A 24,047-nucleotide genomic window follows, 5' to 3' on the forward strand; every position below is an offset into this window, starting at 1 on the left:
GCAAAATACTCAATATTACATCTCCCCTGGTAGACATCTTTGGGAGTTGAACCATAACCACACACACAGATTTATATATACATATACACACACACACTTTTTTGTATGATAAAGAAGCTCTTAGGTCCAATTTGTTCTATGTACCTGCAGTTTCTCTTATCTAATAAACAAGGAGCAAAAAAATACACTCTCATCAACACTGTGCTTTTCAGATAACATAATTTCCTCTTTACCTGGTAAAGTATTTTTAATGGCTATGAATGAATTTTTAATTTTAAAAAGGATATATGTACCCCAGGAGACATCCAGCTGCTCTTGGACACAATAATTCTCTCCTCACAAATCTCCTGATAGAAGAGAATATGTACATATGAATAAATATAAGCTTTTCCATGAGGTATGGATAGTAGAAGGCACAGTATGACAAAGACACTCTCCAAAAAGTAGGAAATAGCAGGTAAACAAATATTCTTTAAAAAGTCATATGTTGATGCAATTTGAGCAAAAGTTGAGGCAATCACATACTAAAGAAAATGTGGCTAATATTAAAAATGACTTAATTTTTCCTCCAGGGGAAAAAATGGTGAAGACCTGAGAGGTGAAGGGGATCATTAATGGTGTGGTTGCCAGATGGGAATAGGTGGGTTGAGGAGAAAAAAAATAATCAGTGCACATTGATGAGGAGAGGAAAAGTAAGTTTCAAAATTATTCTATGCCAAGGAAGTAAAATTTATCAGTTTTTTACAAATCTCCCTAACTAGTAGGGTACAAATGTAATATATATTAGGTAACAAAACTGAGATAAGTTTCAAAACCACTAAGTACTTTTCTGATGAATCAAATACTTTAAAAAATTCATACACATACAAGCTATATTCTCACAATCATGCAACACATTTATTTCATTAAAGAATACTTAAAGGAAGCTCTCCAAGCTCTCCAATGGATAATTTCTTTATCCATTCATCCACTGACAGACACTTAGGTCAGCCGTTTTTTGGTTATTGTAAATAACCCTGCAATGAATATAGTGGTGCATATACCTTTTCTAGTTAATGTTTTGTTTTGGTTTCTTCACAGAAACACCCAGAAGTGGAACTGCTTGATCACACAGTAGCTCTTTTTTCTAGTTTTTTTGGGAAATCTCTGTAATATTTTCCACAGTGGCTTCACCAATTTATTAACAGGGCACAAAGTTTCCCTTTTATCCACATCTTTACCAACAACTTTTATTTCTTGCCTTTTTGGTAAGAGCTATTTGACTTTCATTTCCCTGATGATTAGTGATACTGAGCAACTTTTTGTATACCTGTTAGTTATCTGTATGTCTTCTTTGGAAAAATATCTAAATAGATCTTCTGCCTATTTTTGCCTGGAGAATCCCAGGGACAGCGGAGCCTGGTGGGCTGCCGTCTACGGGGTCGCACAGAGTCGGACACGACTGAAGCGACTTAGCAGCAGCAGCAGCAGCCTATTTTTAATTAGATTTTTTTTAACAAAGCATAATATTAGTATCTATAATTGGTGTTGGTTGAAATTAATACATTAATTAATTGTACAATGACTATGGCTGGGTCAACATCCTAACACTGCTTTAAGTTGTCGTTTTGTCCGTATAACAATAGTTAACATTATGTGCTAAAGATGTAAAGCCCTGAGATGATTTGATAAACAGATTTTGTAATTCCAGAAAAGGTCCCTCTAGCATTTTACTGCTTACATTTATTTTTTCTTTACATTGACAAACATTTAACTTGAATTTAATTAAGGTTATAGTAAAAAGAAAGCCAAGACACAAGAAAGTGATAAAACAAATTCGGAAGGTGGAACATTCTATGTAACGAATGACATGATCTTTTCAGCAAGTCAAAATGCTAGTGCAAAATAAGATTATTGAAAATTAAAAGAAATGAAACAAATACAAGACAATTATATTGGATTGGATATTAATTCACACTGTTCTAAAGAATTTACATTAATTCACATGTTCTAATGAACATACTTGTGACAACTGCAGCTGAATATGATTATTAATATTGTTTTTATAGCTAAACTCAACACATTATTCAGATTTTCTCAGTTTATTCCTAGTGTCTTATTTTGCTCTAGGAAACTACATATAATATATGTTTTTCAGGCCCTGCTTTGGGATTCTCTAACATCAGGGGAGTGGTTTGTTGCATAATGTATTCTAATCAAATACAGTACTTATTTGTTAGATATTTGACAAGTGTGGTAATGGAATGCTTACTAAGTAGACGTCTACAATTGACATGATTCAAATACATCCAAGTATGTTATTTAGGAAATAAATTTTATGTGTATAAGCCATTATATGCTCACAAAGCAAATCAGCAAAGAAATACAATATCTGTAGGTGGTTTTTTCCTTAAGACATTAATGATGTTATTCATCCTAGCAAACTGAACCTCAGCTGTGAGGGAGAAGAGAAATATAATAGTACTTGAGGGAGCACTTGAAGGGCAAAGGTGAAGCTTATAGTCAAGGACGCTGTCATTAATCATGTTTGCTTTGACCCCACATCACCTTGTACAAGGGCAACCTAAGAGGACCGTTAGCTGAGCTGTTAGAAACTGAGACAATAAAATCGAAACTCAAAGTCTTTAAAATTCTGAATTAGATTTTTCCCACACATTCTCAAATGTACTAGTGATTTCCCTGATCCCCACCATTGATTGATATATTGATTCATTTTATTTACACCACAATAATTGTTCAGATGCTGTGCAACATCATAGCTTCCATGAACTGGTTTGCTTAAAAACAATTCATTGATTAAAATATTTACTGTATACATGATTCAGACATTTAGCATTTAATGCCTCATAGGATGAGTCACAGTGTTACGTTTTATTTAATTCTTTAAATAAGTGCTTGATTAGAATCTGATCTCAAGTTAAATCCTATTAGTTATATAACCAACTCTTTAACATTTTTGAGCCTCACTTTTTTAGTAAACTTCAGGTAACAGGGGTAAATAATCATCCTACAACGTCACTGTGAGGATTAAGTGAGGTAATTTGAAGTAAAGAGTTTAGCCCACTCCATCTGTCACAAAGAAACCCTCAATATATGTTCATTTTTGTTTTATTTAAGGCCAGTTTCATGGGGTTGTGTGTGACTTGTGCAGTTGCACAGGGCTTTGCCATGCAGAAGGGTCCCCTACTTGGTTTTATGCTCTGATGCTTCTGTCTTGAATTTCTTATTATTTTTGAAAGAGGGGTCTCATATTATCAATTTGCACTGGAAATTATGTAGCTAGTCCTTGATTCACTCAAATAAATTTAAGGTCTTTGAAGTATGGGATACCATAGATGACTTTATACCCATAATACATTCTTTAATGCTTAGCCCAGTTTCTTGCATGTAGAATGTAACAATTCATTAAAAATAACAACAGTAGTTTATCTAGGGCAGTTGATGTAGAATTTCATTGGTAGATACAGAAGACCTGCCTGGGAAAAAGTGAAAGTGAAAGTCACTCAGTTGTGTTCTATTCTTTGTGATCCCATGGACTATAGAGTCCATAGAACTTTCCAGGCCAGAATACTGGAGTGGGTACCCTTTCCCTTCTCCAGGGGATCTTTCCAACCCAGGGAATGAACCCAGGTCTCCCACATTGCAGGCAGATTCTTTACCAGCTAAGCCTCAGGGAAGTCCAAGAATACTGGAATGGGTAGCCTATCCCTTCTCCAGCAGATCTTCCTGACCCAGGAATCGAACTGGGGTCTCCTGCATTGAAGACAGATTCTTTACCAAGTGAGCTATCAGGGGAGGCAGATACAGAAGGCTTGCCTGGGAACCACATGCAATTACTTCATGCCTCAGCATCCAAATGGTACATTCCTATAATTTCAAGAAGTAAGTCTTGTTCCCTTTTGAGGTATGCTGGCTGAGACATACAAAGTGATGATTTCACTGCCTACCAGATGCTGTGTTAAAACAAAACAGAAGAACTTAAAGAGACCTAATCTCTGGCAGTTCTACTAGCTGCCTACTGGGGATCATTTTGCCATGAATGTCCAATCATCGGACCCTGATAAGTTATCTTGCCTCCCTCTGCCTTCTGCATAGAGGGAAGACACAGGACCCATGGCAACAGTCATGCAGAATGGGGACATTAAAAGGTATGCTGGGAACATATATTGATCAGGATATTGAAGTCCCAGAGAGTTAAGGGTAGTTAATTTTGCATATCTGATATGATATGCATATCCTTATAGCAGAATCAGAGCTGCTTTTTTGGGTGCTAGCATATATTATTATTATGGGTCAAGAATGTCTTTTCATTATACTTTATGAAGGCCTCAGAATTTTGACTGAACAAATCTGTTTAAAATGAAAGAAATCAACATGGATGCTATCTCTATTGGAATACTGCTCTTCAAAGTGGCTAACTAATTTGGTCAGAGAGCTGGGTTAATGGTATTCCAGGATAACCGGTCCAATGTACCAGAAGCTCTTTATATTATCCTGAGGCTATAAATGAGAACATGTCAAACCAGCTATCTCATATAAACTCTAAGTGAGACTTCAAGGGCACTTTACAGAGACCATGGGCCAGTATTAGAACCAGCACTCATATATGATGGTCAGCTTAGAGGGCATCTAGGCAACACTTATTCCAAGGAATTGGATATGTGTGCATTGTTTGTATAAAATAAATTTATGTCTTTCTAGGAACACAAATGTATGCATAGTTTTAAATTTTAATTTACCACAACATATTTTTTAAACAAGGTACTTTTATTCTTCTTCATTGTGGATTAAAATTGATTTAAATCAGCATTCTTTACCATCTGCTCGGTATAAATCACTGCCTGCTCTAGGAAAAGGAGCTAGTTCTAACTCCAGCACATAAAACCTTAACCAAAACACATTTCAGCTCTTTGCCATCGTGGCTCAAGGACAGACAGTGCCTGCTAATCCTCTACCAAATGCTTTGACTACAGTTGATTGATTCTGTTTAAGGGTAACATACCAATCCATGGCTGTAGAACAACAAAACTGCAATTGCCTAAAATCTCATATGGCAGCTTCTCCTGAGATGTGAATATAAAGAAGCTGCAGACCACGTATTTGCATCAACAAACTGCCACAGCAATTCTGCAACATACCACTGTACATTCCCTGCAGGTGTATTTTACTCCACCTTAAAAAGAGAGCAAGTTGATTTACATATTAATGAGAAAAAAAATGAAATGAAGCAATTAGGCAGGTGAGGATCCAGTTGGGGGACAGATATTTTAAATATTGTTAAGTGGAAATCCAGAACAATCTAAAGATAAACAGACTTCATATTCGTTAACCTGGGTTACATTAATGAGAAATTAATTGATTCTTGACAACTTTAATGAGTCTTTATTAACTGCATAATTGGAAAGAAAAATCGATGGATGTAAGAAGCATCTTAATTTCTTAGGGGCAATATGACTGATGAGTTATGAGAAGTCCCCACAATATGCTATTTCTACCTCCCCACAAATATCTAGGTGAGAGTAAACCTCTTTGGTTCAGTTTCCTCTATTTCATTGCTTGCTTGGCTCAGAGGAGTATATTGTCTGTAGGCAACACTGGGAGTAGAAATAGCACTGGATGATAGCACTGGATGACTTTTATCAAGAACTTTCTGTGTGACTTTTATAATTATGTAATTTATTTAGTAATTGTTTGTCACTTATTTCCTCTTGGCTTTCATTTTCTCATTTGGGAAATGATGAAGATTAACTCTAAATTCCCTTTGAACTCTAAATTATATGTTTCTGAAGGTAAATTACATGGTGACTCATATTTTCAGAACCCAATCAGTAGTCTCCATCTTGTCATCTAGTCCAAAATAAAGTCTCTTGTCAGCAAAAGAAACACTAGCCAAGTTTTTAAGAAATAAACAACTGGAATTTTCTAACATCCTTCTCATTCAGTCTAGACCAGTCATTGTCAAAATGTGGCTCCTAAACGAGAAGCTTTAAGCTCACCAGAGAACTTACTAGAAATGTAATTTCTTGGCCCCATTTGACATATTAAATCAGAAATTCTGGGAGTGAGGCCCAGCAACTGATGTTTTAAGGAGACTTTCTGATGATTCTATAATGCTAAAGTTTGAGATCCACTGATTATATATATATATATGTATATATATATATATATATACACACACACACACACACTGATATACATAAATATATTTAACTAATCTGGAAAAATAAAATGCTTTGTGAATCACTGTATCAGAGTAGGTGACCATTATCTGTGAAAAGAGACTAATCAACTGGTCCTATATGGCTCTATGTTCAGACATACCCTTCTGTCCTCATCCCTGTCTTGTTCTTCCTTCATCTCTGCAATATAAATGCTGCTATATCAATTGAACTTACCCAAGAAAATGTAACTAGCATTTGTAGAGCACTTTAAAATTTCAAATCACTTTTCACAGGCAGTATTTTTGGAGTACCACCTTTACTTTATGGATAATGGAGTCTCAAGAAGGTTAAGTGACTTTATAAGGTGACACGGTCAATAAATGCAAAAACTGATATGTGAAATCGGAGAAGACAATGGCACCCCACTCCAGTACTCTTGCCTGGAAAATCCCATGGACAGAGGAGCCTGGTAGGCTGCGGTCCATGGGGTCGCGAAGAATCAGACACGACTGAGCGACTTCCCTTTCACTTTTCACATTCATGCATTGGAGAAGGAAATGGCAACCCACTCCAGTGTTCTTGCCTGGAGAATCCCAGGGACGCGGGAGCCTGTGGGCTGCCATCTATGGGGTCACACAGAGTCGGACACAACTGAAGTGACTTAGCAGCAGCAGATATGTGAAATAATTACTGAAACACAAGACCTATAGTTTTCAATCAAATTTTCAACCAGATTGTAGGAAAAAACAAAGAGTACTAGACAATTAAAAAAGCAAAACAAAACTTTTATCCTTATATCAGGAAAATAGAAATTGGACCTACAATTAAACAACAGCATTTCCAAGTGGAAAATAATCAGATTCTTTGTGTTTCTGTATAAAAACTCTACTTGTAAAACTTATGTCCAAATTTATAAAGATGGTTGATGACAACATAATTCATAAGAAACTCATTCTATTCATTATAAAATTTCACAAAATCTCCAAGAAATCAGTTTAAATTTAAGATTCAAAAACAGATTAATGAAAGATGATAAGCACTTCAACATGTAAACTAAGAAAATATAAAATGCAAATAAACCCACTGGCATATTTTAGAAAATATTCTAAATTCAAATGTCCAACATGAGAGATAATAGAGAAAAATGATGGACAAAGGTCACATATTAGACTTTAACTCTGCATTACTATTTAAATCAATATACCTTTCACTACTCACAATATTATTGAATGATTTTTAGCTTAAGCAACAAAAATCTCCAAAAATATGAAACAGAGATCTATGTGAATAGAAAGCATCCTGAATTGTATTTGGTTTTTCTAAGAATTTTTTAAATCTAACTTTCAAGACTGTAGCAATGAAAAACTCAGAATAGAATCTGTATTAACCATAGTTTGTTTGTTTGTTTTTTTAATTTTTAAACATTTATGTAGAGTCAGAGAAAGAGAAGTGGCTTTACTCAGTGCAGAAAACAGCAGTGATATAAATTAACTCCAAGGGCGATATCTTATGATTCAGTTGATTGTTTATCACTTCTAGGAAAAACATGTTGGCAATTTAGATGCAAAGTGAAGGTAGATTGCAAGGGCTTACGTTTCCACTCAAGAGTATTACTGCACGAAAGAGCTTCATATGCCAAAGGCTGAGGGAGTATGGTCAACTCTATTCACTTGGTTTCACTAGTAGAAACAGCAGTGTAGAAATGTTTATATTACTATGCAAAGGCTAATAGCATTTTTTTAAAAGAAAGATGTTGAAATTATTTCACTTGCATTAAATAAATGAAGTAACTTTGTAACCTTCTAAAATACTAATGAATAATGAATTATGAGTAAACATATCAAACTACATTAGTACTCAGCATTTGAAAGATTTTTCAATCAATGATCCTATGCTTTAAACTAAAAAAAAAAAAAAAAGATTTCTTTAACTCAGATTGTTAGACTTCAATAAGAACTAACTTCTCAGTTTAGAATAAAATTACTTGTCAATCTATATGACACATCAAGTTAATTTTGAAGCCTATTCTCCCTCAATGAATAGACTGAAGAAGGACACCACTTACCACATTTCTGCGAGCACACCTCTATTACCTCTATTATGCTTCAGAATCTATTTCTCTTTCTCTATAAATATACTACTAGAACCTGGTATACTTGGAACTATCTTTAATTTAGGCTTCCATGTAGTTATTCCATCTAGAATTTACAGCACTTGTCTTATCCTCAAAACTTGTTAGATCAATATAAAATACACAAAGAAGATTCACAGTGAGGTTAACATTAAAAAAAAAAAAAACACAACAGTCTGTCCAGTTTTGAATGAAACTTTCTGTTTAAAAGTATCTTATGATTTAAATCTTTGGTAATTGATTTAAAAAACTAATTTACTGAATGGGAAAAATGTTTATAAATGTGCTTTAAGTCATATGCGACATATCTGTGCATCCAGCCAATCTATACTTGGCTTTCACCAATTAGAGAATATCGATCTTCATTTTGGTATGACAAGCTGTATTTTCAGATGTTTATCATCTCTTTGGTGTCATTTCTACTGACTATGATAAAAAATAGAAAGGGTAATGAATGATAATTATCAAAAATGATCGACTTACTAAGTGGTTTTATTTTAAATATCTATCTCTAAGTTAGAAGAACCCAGAATATTTGCTCAAAGGACCATATTTTACAAATAGCAGTTGTTTCTAGATCAGTTGACCAAATACTATTTAATTCACAATACAACTGAACCAAAACATTCACAATACAGTTCCAGTACATTTGACTGGCAGTGTCATACTTCAGAATTTTTAAGTTCTACTTACTTAAACATATTTCATTTCTATAATTTTTTGTACAACTAACTCTTCTAAAAAATCATTCTTTGTATCTCATATCAGGGAACTGTGTGCTCTGTTATCCAGTTTTAAGAGTCAGGAATCTCCTTATCTCCCTGAAAGTCTAGAATTTCAGACTTGATTCTTCCACTTTTGACATGGTGGCCATTGTTCCTTGAAGCTTTTTCCTCTCTCCCTGGAGCCTTCAGAGTCAAATAGAGTCACAGACAGGCGTTTACTGGAGCCAGCTCAATCCAGCTTATAAGAGTCAACATTTAGAACTTCAGGAATTTTGAAAGCTACTGTCAAACACAGTTATTATTAAAAAATTAAACAATATAAATTAAATCAAATACATTATATTAAAAAAGATAAATGTTTAAATCACTTCCTATGGTTACTATATTTTACTCTGGGCTTCCCTGGTGGCTCAGCTGGTAGAGAATCCACCTGCAATGTGGGAGACCTGGGTTAGATCCCTGGGTTGGGAAGGTCCCCTGGAGAAGGGAATGGCTGCCCACTCCAGTATTCTGACCTGGAGAATTTCATGGACTATATAGTCCATGGGGTCACAGATAAGAAACAACTCAGAAACAACTGAGAAATTTTCACTTTTCACTCTTATTTATACTCTTACATATGTATGTTGGTAACACTACCTAATGGTATGTTATTTCACATTTCGTTGCCACTCTGCCTTCACTGATGACACATTGGTAGCTTAAATTTGGTAGTAGGGGGAGCATTTACACCATGGGGATTGCAAACACTACAAATTAGGGTTGTTTATTTTAGAGAGTTGACTTCTCCAGGCAGCCTGTTTCTACTCATAACTAGAGTGATGCTTACCCAACAAAAAGATATATTACATTAAAAATAAAAAACAAAACATTTCCCCACCGCATGAACAAGACTTCTCAAAATTTTCCATAGATGACATCGGGACAAAATGGACACCAAGAAATGCATTTTTTAAAATGTCAGCAAGAATTGCAGCTTGATAATGTGTTATACAGAACAGTATTTAGGAAGAGGGTTGATTATACATGCTTAAATTTATAAAATTATTCTTCTTTATACTCTTTGGAAAATGGCCAAGCAGTTGTCCCCAAACACAGAATCCCATACTTGAAGTGATAGAGGAACAAATATAGTCGTTAAGAGGAAGGCATCTGAGTCAAGTTCTTAGATAGTCAGATCCTACCTTGCAAAATGACATTTCAAAAATCATTCTACACCAAAAACTGGAAGGAAGGGCAAAACAAAATATCAGAAAATGAATAGGTATATAGGTAGACTGTTTTGATGTTCCCAAATTTTGCATATAAAAATAACCTTGCTTAGCATTTTTTGATGATGATGTTCAAAGGACCAATAAAAAATGATATTTCTTATGACATAAATAAATGTATTTATTCTTAAATTGCTCATCAAATGTATAATTCTTATTAAAAACATGTATACACTTCTGTAAATTCTCATTTCTGATTTATACATCTCAATGTTAAAATGCTTCCAAATGGAGAAAAATAGTCTGGGCTGGGAGAGCAGGAAGGTGACATTGGAAAGTATACAACTATTTCTCACAGTATTGATAATTTTCTAATTATTTAAATAGGTTATGGGTTCACTGCTTCTTTAAAATTATGCTTAATAACTTACATGTACTATATATTATTTTGAATATATCAAACATCACATAACAAAAATGTCTGAAAAGAAAAAAAGTCCTCCTTGCATAATAGCCAGCTGGTATTTAGCATTTATAAGTCTCAATTTCCTAATCTACTAAGCAGTCAAAGTCAGAAAACTTTCCTCATAGAATTGTTGTATGTTTTCAATAATATATTGTATGTAAAGAAGAGGCTCTGAACCTTGACTAAACATTAGAATCACTAGGGTGCATTGAAAAAATACTGGTGCTCAGAGTCACAGTTCTAGAGATCTTAATTTAATGATGTAGGAGGAGTTGAGCCTTAGAGTTTTAAACTGTCTCCCCATTTATGCTATCACTCAGTCTTTGTTGAGAATTACTGTTACTCGTTATTTTCAGTGGCCTTCCCTTGTGGCTCAACTGGTAAAGAATCTGCCTGCAAGGCAGCAGAATTAGGTTCGATCCCTGGATTAGGAAGATCCCCTGGAGAAGCGAAAGGCTACCCCCTCCAGTATTCTGGCCTGCAGAATTCCATGGACTGTATAGTATATGGGGTCACAAGAGTTGGACACGACTGAGCAACTTTCACTTTCTTTCATTATTATCAGTGCTTCTCATGTCATGAGATGGTTTACAATTACCAAAGGGCAAAAGTTTTGAGAATTACAAGAAAAAATGTGTTTATTAATTTTTCATTTGCCAAAATACCTTAGAAATTAGGTTTCCTTCTTTTATCACTCAATCTTTCAATGAAAATAGAGTCAAATTTAAAAATTCCATTGCACTCAAGAGGACCTTCTAAAAATGGCTGTATTCTGAGTTCCATTTCCCAAAGGGTTCAGTTCCATTGCTCAATCATGTCCCACTCTTTGCAACCCCATGGACTGCAGCACGCCTGGCCTCCCTGCTGCTACTGCTGCAAAGTCACTTCAGTTGGATCCGATTCTGTGTGACTCCATAGACGGCAGCCCACCAAGCTCCCCTGTCCCTGGGATTTTTGAGACAAGAACACTGGAGTGGTTTGCCATTTCCTTCTCCAATGCATGAAAGTGAAAAGTGAAAGTGAAGTCACTCAGTTGTGTCCGACTCTGCGACCCCATTGACTGCAGCCTACCAGGCTCCTCTGTCCATGGGATTTTCCAGGCAAGAGTACTGGAGTGGGGTGCCATCGCCTTCTCCGGCCTGGCCTCCCTGTCCATTACCAACTCCCAGAGTTTGCTCAAACTCATGACCATCAAGTCGGTGATGTCATCCAACCATCTCATCCTCTGTCGTCCCCTTCTCCTCCCACCTTCAATCTTTCCCCGCATCAGGGTCTTTTCAAATGAGTCGGTACTTCACGTCAGGTGGCCAAAGTATTGGAGTTTCAGCTTCAGCATCAGTCCTTCCAAAGTACATCCAGGCCTGATTTCCTTTAGGATCAACTAGTTTGATCTCCTTGCAGTCCAAGAGTCTTCTCCAAAATCACAGTTCAAAAGCATCAATTCTTCGGTGCTCAACTTTCTTTATAGTCCAACTCTCACATCCATACCTGATTACCAGAAAAACCATAGCTTTGACTAGATGAAGCTTTGTCAGCAAAATAATGTGTCTGCTTTTTAATATGCTGTCTAGGTTGGTCATAGTGTAAGAGGCCAAAATTCTTTCTCAGATAATTTTAATTAATCCCTTTCTTCTTCTGTTAGTCTGTGTACCTAATTTGCTGAAACTCTTGACTTAATCCCTATTTCCACCAAGTTCCATTGCAAGCACTCAAGTGCAGACCACTGCTATGGCTAAATGAAACCACCACAAGTGTTCCCTTTCTGGCCTTCCTACTGTCACTTATGTCCAATCACCAGTGCATACTCCTCTTGCCTGACAGGCATCTTGTAAAAACACATATTTTCTCATTCTTCTGATCAAAATTTGCCCTTTGATGTCTTCCTATCACCTCTAGATACAAATCCACAGTTCCTCCCTAAAATGCCTCTCTCTCTGACCTAATTCATGTTTCCTCCCAACCCTCATTCAACTCCAGCTTCTCTGACCCCTTTTTTTCTATTCCTTGAACACATCCATCAAGCAAGCTCTCTCTTTATGTCGTTCACACTTGCTCTGCCCTCTTCCTAGAACATTCATCTACTCCAAATAGCTTGACTCTCCCTCCCATCATTCAGACACTTGCTTAAATGTCATTTCTTCAAAGACCTTTTTGACCACCTTATCTAAGATTACAACTTCATGCCACCAATTTTTCATCTATTTATCCAACTTTATTTTCCTTTACAATACATTAATTAGATTCCATATTTTATTTTGGGGATTCCCTGGTAGCCCAGCTGGTAAAGACTACATCTGCAATGCAGGAGAACCCAGTTTGATTCTTGGTTCAGAAAGATCCACTGGAAAAGGGATAGGCTACCCACTCCAGTATTTTTGGGCATACCTAGTGGCTCAGCCGGTAAAGAACCCACTTGTAATGTGGGAGACCTGGGTTCTATCCCTGGGTTGGGAAGATCCTCTGGAGAAGGGAAAGGCTATCCACTCTAGGATTCTGACCTGGAGAAGTCCATGGACTGTATAGTCCATGGGGTAACAAAGAGTCAGATTTTATTTTTATTATACCATTTTCCACAGATTTTGAGCTCTATGAGAGAATAAACTTTGTCTCTTGTTTATCACTGTATACTTGGCATACAAACATGGACAGATACAAAGCAGAAATTCAATACTTTTTGGATAGACAGATAACTATGTAGTCAGGATGATCTGTCTTCAAGTCCTGTGAATCCTAGAAAATTCTAGAATTATTTTGGTTCATTGATTAAAACAGGAACCAATTAGCTTCACAACAGATGGGAAACCTAAATAAAAGCACCCATCTTGCTAATTCTGATATCTGTTCCAAGATGCATTAGATGGGAGTATGCATAGATCAGCTAATATTCAACAGTGTTATAAGCAACAACCTCAAACCCTAGTCCTTCCACCATTATTATTTTCATCAAATATGAAGGAGAGCACATTATCAGTTCAGTTCAGTTCAGTCACTCAGTCATGTTCGACTCTTTGCGACCTCATGAACTGCAGCACGCCAGGCCTCCTTGTCCATCACCAACTCCCAGAGTCCACTCAAACCCATGTCCATTGAGTCAGTGATGCCATCCAAAAATCTCATCCTCTGTTGTCCCCTTCTCCTGCCCTCAATCTTCCCCAGCATTACGGTCTTTTCCAATGAGTCAGCTCTATGCATCAGGTGGCAAAAGTATTGGAGTTTCAGCATCAACATCAGTCCTTCCAATGAACACCCAGGACTGATCTCCTTTAGGAAGGACTGGTTGGATCTCCTTGCAGTCCAGGGGACTCTCAAGACTTCTCCAGCACCACAGTTCAAAGCTTCAATTCTTCTGTGCTCAGCTATCTTTATAGTCCAACTCTCACATCCATACATGACCACAGGAAAAACCATAGCCTTGACTAGATGGACCTTTGTTGGCAAAGTAATGTCTCTGCTTTTTAATATGCTGTCTAGGTTGGTCATAACTTTCCTTCCAAGGAATAAGCATCTTTTAATTTCATAGTTGCAGTCACCATCTGCAGTGATTTTGGAGCCCAGAAAAATAAAGTCAGCCACTGTTTCCACTGTTTCCCCTTCTATTTGCCATGAAGTGATGGGACCGGATGCCATGATCTTAGTTTTCTGAATGTTGAGCTTTAAGCCAACTTTTTCACTCTCCTTTTCCACTTTCATCAAGAGGCTCTTTAGTTTTTATTCACTTTCTGCCATAAGGGTGGTGTCATTTGCATATCGGAGGATAGTGATACTTCTCCTGGCAATCTTGATTCCAGCTTGTGCTTCCTCCAGCCCAATGTTTCTCATGATGTACTCTGCACATTATAGTATCCATAAATCCAAGGAGCATGAAATCAATTTTAATTCTTATTCTGTTTCTGATTTGAAAGAAAAAGTCATCCTATATTTTATATATTATTTGAAAAGTTTTGGTCAATGGAGCACAGAATTCAGTTTAACACTTTTATTCCTAATCAGTTTTTTATTTGTAAAAACAAATTTATAGGGGGTCAACACATTAACTGTAGCAAATGACACATATATGATGGAATTGTTTTTTAATACACTGTTTATCTCCATGGTACTGATGATATCTACTAACATGTTTAGAAATAGATGCCCCCAATATTATTATCTTATCACTGTTAAAAAAAAACAATAATGAAACAGATGTTTCTTCCCTGGAAGTAGAAGGACAAAATAATTTGTTAGAAATATTCAAGAAAGCACTTTGTTTATTTTGGTGTACAGTGACACCACAGAAGATCAGAATATTGCATGAATTCACCAGTTTTGTTTTGTTTCATATAGACATAGCCATACTCAAATGAAATATGCTTTTATTTAAGTAAGAACACTCATATTGACAATACAGGAAATTAAATGATCAGTTCTTGTCAAACCAAAAGTAAGTTGTTTTAGGAAAAAGTATCTTCTGACAGTCAAATTTTATTCTTTCAGGAAATAAGCAATTCTTTGACAGAAAAATGTGTTATTTGCAGAGGATATGTACTTCTGTGTTATGTTTTGCTAGTTTTCCATTTTCTTGGTATATAAGGAACAGATGGAAACAAGACTGATCCAATGAAATGACTTCTTTTACATGTCAGCAATAAGGAAAACTAAATTTCAATGAAATAATCTAACCTAATTTTCACATACATATTTTGGAAACTTTATAGGAAGTGTAAAACCAAGGTGAACTCATGGAAATTATTAAAATAATATTTACCTTTTCATTTCCTTTCAGACACCTTTATAGTTGTTATTTGTATTCTTCTGTAAATTTTCATTTCCCCCAAATAGAAATGCAAAATCTATACTACTTGCTCTAAAATGATGGTTAGGTTTTCTAGAGTTTCATATACTCAATAAATTATCCTCACTTGGGCTGAGACTAATCATATCATTAAAAAAAAAATATATATATATACACACTCAGATTACTGGGTAATGAAGCAACATTTTCCAATGCACTATATGGCTATGTTCACCTCATGCCACTATATCATTAAGATTTTAAAACACAATCATCTTACAATAAAATTATTTGCGGTCATAATGGACCATGACACCAATTAATAGTGTGTCAGTATAAGCAAATAATGTGGAACAACATTGAGGGCAATTAATTTGACTCCAATCAAACATTTCACTTATCTTGGTTCATATTCCGAGTGTCAAGTTTATGGTTATCAAATACAGCAAAAGCCATTCATATGAGTAGAACTCTTTCAGATACTAGTATTATTCAATCCTTGAGAATGTAAACTATGTAAACTTGAAAATGTAAAACTATGGCAAATCTCACATGGAGAAAGCTTTAGTGTGTTGCTTGTGTGAATATATGAGTTTTCCCCAAAAGAACACATTCTTTAGTTAAAAATTAATTAATGACACTAAAGACACTATCTAAATAGGATATTTGTTAAATGTTCTCCTAAGGCAACCAGCCTTTTCATACTGTTCAATGTTGTTCACAATGTTGTTCACATCACTATGAACAAAAGCTAGTGGAAGTGATGGTATTCCAGTTGAGCTATTTCAAATCCTAAAAGATGATGCTGTGAAAGTGCTGCACTCAATATGCCAGCGAAGTTGGAAAACTCAGCAGTGGCCACAGGACTGGAAAAGGTCAGTTTTCATTCCAATCCCAAAGAAAGGCAATGTCAAAGAACGCTCAAACTACCACACAGTTGAACTCATCTCACACTCTAGTAAAGTAATGCTCAAAATTCTCCAAGCCAGGCTTCAACAATATGTGAACTGTGAGCTTCTAGATGTTCAAGCTGGTTTTAGAAAAGGCAGAGGAACCAGAGATCAAATTGCCAACATCCACTGGATCACTGAAAAAGTAAGAGAGTTCCAGAAAAATATCTATTTCTGCTTTACTGAATATGTCAAAGCCTTTGACTGTGTGGATCATAATAAACTGTGGAAAATTCTGAAAGAGATGGGAATACCAGACTACCTAACCTGCCTCTTGAGAAATCTGTATGCAGGTCAGGAAGCAACAGTTAGAACTGGACATGGAACAACAGACTGGTTCCAAATAGGAAAAGGAGTACATCAAGGCTGTATATTGTCACTCTGATTTTTTTTAAAATTTTTTTAAATTAATTTACTGATTTTAGTTGGAGGCTAATTACTTTACAATATTGTAGTGGTTTTTGCCATACATTGATGTGAATCAGCCACGGGTGTACATTTGTTCCCCATCCTGAACCCCCCTCCCACCTCCCTCCCCATCCCATCCCTCAGGGTCAACCCAGTGCAACAGCCCTGAGCACTGTCTCATGTATCGAACTTGGACTGGTGATCTATTTCACATATGACAATATACATGTTTCAATGCTATTCTCTCAAATCATCCCACCCTCGCCTTCTTCCACGGGTCCAAAAGACTGTTCTTTACATCTGTGTTTCTTTTACTGTCTCGCATACAGGGTCATTGTTACCATCTTTCTAAATTCCATATATATGCATTAGTATACTGTATTGGTGTTTTTCTTCCTGACTTACTTCATTCTGTATAATAGACTCCAGTTTCATCTACCTCATTAGAACTGATTCAAATGCATTCTTTTTGGTAATATTCCGTCGTGTATATGTACCACAGCTTTCTTATCCATTTGTCTGCTGATGGACATCTACGTTGCTTCCATGTCCTGGCTATTGTAAACAGAGCTGCGATGAACATTGGGGTACACGTGTCTCTTTCAATTCTAGTTTCCTCGGTGTGTATGCCCAGCAGTGGGATTGCTGGGTCATACGGCAGTTCTATTTCCAGTTTTTTTAAGGAATCTCCACACTGTTCTCCATAGTGGCTGTACTAGTTTCCCTCCTCTCCACACCCTCTCCAGCATTTACTGTTTCTAGACTGTTTAACTTATATGCAGAGTACATCATGAGAAACAGTGGGATGGATGAAGCATAAGCTGGAATCAAGATTGCCAGGAGAAATATCAATAACCTCAGATATGCAAATGATACCACCCTTATGGCAGAAAGTGAAGAAGAACTAGAGCCTCTTGATGAAAGTGAAAGAGGAGAGTGAAAAAGTTGCCTTCAAGCTCAATATTCAGAAAACTAAGATCATGACATCTGGTCCCATCACTTCATGGCAAATTGATGGGCAAACAGTGGCAGACTTTATTTTGGGGCTCCAAAATCACTGCAGATGATGACTGCAGCCATGAAATTAAAAGATGCTTGTTCCTTGGAAGAAAAGTATGACCAACCTAGACAGTATATTAAAAGGCAGAGACATTACTTTGCCAACAAAGGTCCATCTAGTCAAGGCTATGGTTTTTGCAATAGTCATGTATGGATGTGAGAGTTAGACTATAAAGAGAGCTGAGTGCAGAAGAATTGATGCTTTTGAACTGTGATGTTGGAGAAGACTCTTGAGAGTCCCTTGGACTGCAAGGAGAGCCAACCAGTCAATCCTAAAGGAAATTAGTCCTTAATATTCATTGGAAGGGCTGATGCTGAAGCTGAAACTCCAGTACTCTGGCCACCTGATGCAAAGAGCTGACACATTTGAAAAGACACTGATGCTGAGAAATATTGAAGGCTGGAGGTGAAGGGGACGACAGAGGATGAGATGGTTAGATGGCATCACTGACTCAATGGACGTGAGTTTGAGTAAACTCTGGGAGTTGGTGATGGACAGGGAAGCCTGGCATGCTACAGTCCATGTAGTTGCAAAAAATCCAACAGGCCTGAGCAACTGAACTGAAATGAACTGAAGGCAACCAGCAGAAATGAAGACTAGAACCCAATACAAGCTAAACTCAGGGAAAGAGTACAGAAAAGATGTTGGAGAAGATAAGTAACAGATTTAAACCTGTTGGAGACTGGATCCTAGAGAAGATCTGTATCCTGACACACAGCTTCCCCAACTTAACTGCTGGTTAGCTCAATTCCCCAAATTGCCTTGGTCAGTCCTCTGCTAGCTGACCTGAGGGAAAGCGAGACAAGAAGGGAACTTAGAAGAAAGAGGCTACAGTCTTAACAGATGGTGGTTAAAATACCTTTTGCAAATCTTATAAAATATAATAATATGAACATATTGCTAGGCCCTCTTACCCAGGGCCCATGCAAGCAGGGTGTTCCTAAGTTTTAAAGTGCAGTAACTCGTGGTACATCTGACACAGTCAGTGAAACAAATGGGGGCACAGATTCATCATACAAAGCAGTGGAGGAGAAAGTAACACTAAGGCCATACTTTTCATGTTTCGTCTTTTAAGAACTGGATGGCATATCTTTAAAATGCTACTGGCAGATTTATTTTGCTGCTTCTCTGTGTGTGATTACCAAAGGCAAAAAGCAGGTATGTGTATGTGTTTGTGTGTGTAAACGGACATAGGAAATTATGCAGTAATTATCTCTGAGTAAATTGTGAAACTGGCTAAGCAGAGTAAGATATTTAAGACAAATCATTACATGTTTAAAGATATGTAAGTATCCCCTTCTTTATCAGAGTTGCCCAATAAGTCTACCTATTAGTCACTCATACCCATTGACCAATAAGGCATTCGATTGTGAAAGCCAGGAGTTGGAGATAGGGGAATCTATTACAAAAAGAAGGCTGAATTAACATGGATAAATTTTTAAACTTTAAAATATGTTAAGTGGTATCAAATCATTGTCTTTAAGCTTTTAAATTTTGATATCCTTGAGGGCTGTGCAGAAATATATCCTGTGTGATTTATAAATGCCATTCTTGTTTTATTTTTAAATATAGTTCTAGAACCCACTTTGAGTTTTTAATAAATGGAACAGATGATTCAGAAAAAGTATGGAATATCTATTCACCAGAATTAAGCCAGAGGCTGAATCTCTACTAAGGTTTGCCGAAGACAATAATTATTATCTGACTCTATACATACAAGAAAGATGAAGTCTATGTATGGAGTAACATGATTTTGCCAGAATAGTAAAAGATGCTAGAAGCTGTGGATTTTGGATGAAGAAGAAAAATGTGGTAGGTAAACTTGAGAAAATACAGAGCATAAAATTAGGTTAAGAATCTTAAGATTCTACAAAAGCAATCAATAATACCAGGGGACTCAAAGAATGGGTGAAAACATTTTTCTTTTTATTACAGGGGAGGATATAATTAAATGTAAGCTCTGTGCCCTCTGACACTGCTATGAGATCATAAATTTAAAAGTTAATATGTTTCTCTGTAGCTTGAGGTCAATGCTGTATTCATAGTATAATAAATAATACATTCTTGACAATCATTGATCACAAAAGTTTCAGGAGAAAGAATATACCCCAAGAAAGTCTTTACTTCCATGGTGCAAAGTTTCCTTGTTTTTTTCTTACTTTTCAATCTGCTTATTTTCTTCATGTGATTCTAATTCCTTCACTCACCTGTCAGATGGTAATCTTCCTGCAGGTTCATCCCCACAAATATTATCTTTGTTTTCTGCATAGTCTTTTTTGTAACCCTCCACAATGCATTGTTTTACATATGCTGAGAGCTCATACAAACTTAGCCTCAAACTTTCCTCTGAGTCCACTGGTCATTTTGAGTTGAATATCTACATATAAGATTACATTTACCCTTCTGCCAAGCTCATTCCTCCTATTTCTTATCTTCACTAATAATACCATGTTACCCAAGTTCTGTCCCCCACAAAAATGGAAGCTGTCCAGAATCCTCTCTGTCTTAATTCTCAAATCAAACTCTCAAAGTCAGGAACAATATAAAGCAGTGGTCAAGTGCTTAGTTCAAAGTGTGACCATGTCATTCACTAGCTGTATGAAGTTATATATATCATTTAGCTTCTCTGTGTCTGTCTTACAAGGTGGTTAAGATGATTAACTGGATAATGTATGTTCAGTGCTTAGAGCATTGCCTGGCACTTACTAAATGCTCAATAATTTATTATTGCTCACCTCATACATGCTGTTTCCTCTGCTTGGAATGTCCTTTCCAGGATGTTATTATAATTTAGATGCCCAGCTGATCATAGAGAGCAGAAGCATCTGGGATGCTGTCTTTACTGATAGATGGGCTTCTGGTTGGAATGAGTATCCTATGACTTATAAGTAATAAATTTCTTCTAATTTAAGGGACAGGTGATTCAGACCGTTGATTTTAATTCTGGCAAATCAGTGAAGAGCAAAGTGAAGGTAATTATTCTGGCATGGAAGGAACAGGTTACACAATAAAACTAGTATCAAACCCTTTGTTAGGGGATTCTCTAGGCCTTGCATAATTTCTTTGAGTACATCCCCATAAAACAAGATACCTTAAAGAGCAGAAAAGTGTGTCTTACCTAATGTTGTATCTTTAATATCTGATAGAGTTTCTTGCTTATAGGGGGCAAGTCTATATTTTACAGGAGAAAGAAAAGAATGGAAATGAAGTGAAGGAAGGTAGAAAACAGATGAAAAAATATACAAAATAATGCACACAAAGAGGAAAATATTTTTCTGAGTATAATTAGCTATAATGCATATGTATATACATTTAGCTATGATATATATTGAAAGTAATGGCAATAATTTCTGTGCTGTAGACCCTATGGTGGTGAGAGAAAAAATGTAGGCAGGGCTAAGTGTTACTATTAGGGGAGAAGTTTATCAAGAGAGTCCAGCCAAGTTAATCACAAGCATTAATTGAAGAAATGAGTGCATATGTTCAAGAAACCATTATCATTGAAGCTAAGGAATTAAAACATTGAAAGTAAAGATGGATGACATGAAAGAGGAAGGCAGTTGTTGAAGGCCCAGCAAGCTCATGAGACAGGGAAAATCTCTGACCAGCAGTGCTCCAAAGAGAAGACAGAAGTCTACGAGCCTTCTTTAAATGTCTTAGGTCTTAGTTCTAAGGAAGAGTTTTCTTAGGTGAAAGGGGTTCCCTTGTTATCTCTGATCTGGTTCTTTATGCTAAATGATCCGTTCCTTGGGTGTGGGCTGGGGCGGCACACAAGGATGTACTGGGCTACATCATGTTCTCTCAGTACTTGGTAGAAACTATCATCCTGGGGTGTGCATGTTAACTTGTTCTTAGACAATACTATTGTGTCTCACATTTTCCCTAGCTTGCATTGAAATCAGATAACTAGTCAGCCCTTTAGGATTCTGAGTTTTCCCCTAACAATTTTTCTAAGCTTATTACTATCAAGGGCAATATTGTTGCTAAAAGTTTAGTTTTATCATTTTTCTAGTCAAACATTCAGTTCAGTTCAGTTCAGTTGCTCAGTCGTGTCCGACTCCTTGCGACCCCATGAATCGCAGCACCCCAGGCCTCCCTGTCCATCACCAACTCCTGGAGTTCACTCAGTCAAACATTACTGACATTTATATATTAAATTTCAAGATAAGGATTTGACAATGAAGAAATTAAAGTTTGATTCCATTTTTCTCTTGGCCTACTGAAAGCCCAGAGAATCTAAGAATACTCATGTACATGACTTCCATTTTTTCAGGATTCAGAATTATCTAATTCAACAGTTAGGTCTATCTCTTTTTCAGAGTAAGTTTACAAATACATTTTTCAAGCAGAGAGATAAATAATGTCTGATAGGCCACAATATTTCCAGAGAGAGACGAAGGCTCTCTCAAAATTCTAAATTAAAACAAAACAAGATACAAATAAACAACTAAGTCAAGGAATATTTAACCACCTAAAACACTGAATACATTCATTATACAAAGTGACAAGAGGAGAGATAAACTGGCTCTTACTGAGGCATGTAAAGAAGCTTTAAAGAGAATAAAATATTTGAGCTAGGTGGGAAAAAGAGATAAATAAGAATTTGCTAAACAAAGAGAAGAGGGAAAATTATTTCAGGTAAAGGCAACATTTTCAAAGACAGAAAGTTGGTATATTTGGAAATTTGGGTTTGGAAGAAGCATCAGGCCTATTGGTTGAGAGGTAGAAAGTGAAGTGGAAATTCTTTAAGGCCTCATGGACCATACTGTAAACACCAGAATTACCATCAATTAATGGGAAGGGGTAGGAGGAGCCATTACTATCTGTTAAGGAAGAGAATTGTAAAATTAGGTTTGCTTTACAGAAATAAGACAGCACAGTCTCTGAAACAGGAAGTATACCAGTCTGTACATCCCTGAAATTATGAAATTTTCTCTACTGTTGTTACCACTGACAGTTAAAAACAGCTGGATGGTAAAGTCTGGGGACCTTATTGGCCATGCAGAGTCTTAAGGTTCCCGCCCCCGCTTTAAATTAAATCAACGTGTCAGCTTTCAGTTTTCTGGTTTTGACATAAAAAGACTGTGCTTATATCTTAAGATTAGAAGAATGGATATATGGTGTGAAACTAATTACAGATAATATTCAGGGGTAGATTAAATAATTTCATTTGTTTAACATAAATAACATTGGTGTTTGCTTGAAACCAAATCAATGAAGAAAACAAACTGATACTGAAAGTAGTATATACAACTATCAAATTCAAAGAAGTAATTTCATCACTGAATGTTGTGTGAACTTTGGCATTTAACTAAATATTTCTGGAGTCAATTACATTTATTAGTAAGTGTTATCAATTTATTAATACAGTAGTCAATAAACACATATTTATTAAGAACATGTTACATATCCAATTTCCGCTTGAAATTCTATGTAGAAATCTATTATTTTGCAGAGAAAAACAGAAAGAATGATTCTTCCCCTAGACTCAGAAAGAGAAGCCTCTATAAATCTGTCCAGTAAACCTTGAATTTAGAGACCCAAAGGGTCCTAGGGATTATTTGCTCCAGGTTAATTATAGTCTGGCTTCCCTAGTGGCTCAGCTGGTAAAGAATCCACCTGCCAATCCAGGAGATGCAAGAGATGTGAGCTTGATCCTTGGGTGGGGAAAGATCTCTTGGAGAAGGAAATGGCAACCTGCTCCAGTATTCTTGTCTTGAAAATTCCATGGGCAGAGGACCCTGGCAAGCTACAGTCTCTGGACCACAAAGAGTGAGACACGACTGAGCATACACACCCAATTTTATCCTAGCACTTCCTTACCTAAAACTCTAGTCCTAGAATATATACAAACCAACTTCCCAAGAGCAAAAGTGTTTTTCTCCAAATTTGAATGGAACAATTTTCTTAATTTCAATTTTGGATTGTTTGTTGCAAATGTATAGAAATATAATTGATTTTGTATATTGCTCTTGTTTCCCATGATCTTGCTGACCTTGCATATTTTGTAGTTTTTTTTAAGTGAATTCCTTCAGATTTTCTGTATGTAAGATTCATGTATTTTGTGAAGAGAGAGAGTTTTACTTCTCAATTTCAAAGTAAATAAATAACTGGATTTTAATAGCAAAAGCAACTTTCCAAGGGTGTGTAAGTATGAGTTTGTA

General features: G+C 36.2%; 1 protein-coding gene across 2 annotated transcripts in view; it reads right to left on the reverse strand.

The window, feature by feature from the left end:
• Positions 1-24,047, reverse strand: part of MAGI2 (membrane associated guanylate kinase, WW and PDZ domain containing 2) — a 1,495,474-nt gene that overhangs the window by 940,607 nt on the left and 530,820 nt on the right. The window lies entirely within an intron of this gene.

The sequence above is a fragment of the Capra hircus genome, chromosome 4, assembly GCF_001704415.2.
Source record: "Capra hircus breed San Clemente chromosome 4, ASM170441v1, whole genome shotgun sequence".
NCBI lineage: Eukaryota > Metazoa > Chordata > Mammalia > Artiodactyla > Bovidae > Capra > Capra hircus.